A 329-nucleotide genomic window follows, 5' to 3' on the forward strand; every position below is an offset into this window, starting at 1 on the left:
CCTCTACTTCCCGGGTCTTGCAACCCCCGCCAGCCTCTTTCTGGGGCTAACAACCTCTTTCTGGGGCTCCTTGGCTTACCTTTCCTCTCCCTGATCCTTTGCATCCAGTACAACCCAGCTACTCAATCCACTCCCTGGGAAATCTTGGGGCTTATTCCCACCCCATCTGCCTTTACATCCCTCCGTGGCATGGCCACAGCCAGGATCTCAGGTCAGTCCAACACCCAAGTTCCTGAGGCCAAAATCATTCTTAGAAGATTCCAGACCTAAGGAGAAAGTCTGAAAACTTCTGACCCACATTGGAATTGGGCCACCGCGGAACTCCTGAA

The 329-nt window shown here is 53.2% G+C and overlaps 1 protein-coding gene across 16 annotated transcripts in view; it reads left to right on the forward strand.

Moving 5' to 3' along the window:
- Window positions 1–329, forward strand: part of CUNH2orf76 (chromosome unknown C2orf76 homolog) — a 90,561-nt gene that overhangs the window by 24,217 nt on the left and 66,015 nt on the right. The window lies entirely within an intron of this gene.

The sequence above is a fragment of the Nannospalax galili genome, unplaced genomic scaffold (genome assembly GCF_000622305.1).
Source record: "Nannospalax galili isolate Female #2095 unplaced genomic scaffold, S.galili_v1.0 scaffold779, whole genome shotgun sequence".
Taxonomy (NCBI): domain Eukaryota; kingdom Metazoa; phylum Chordata; class Mammalia; order Rodentia; family Spalacidae; genus Nannospalax; species Nannospalax galili.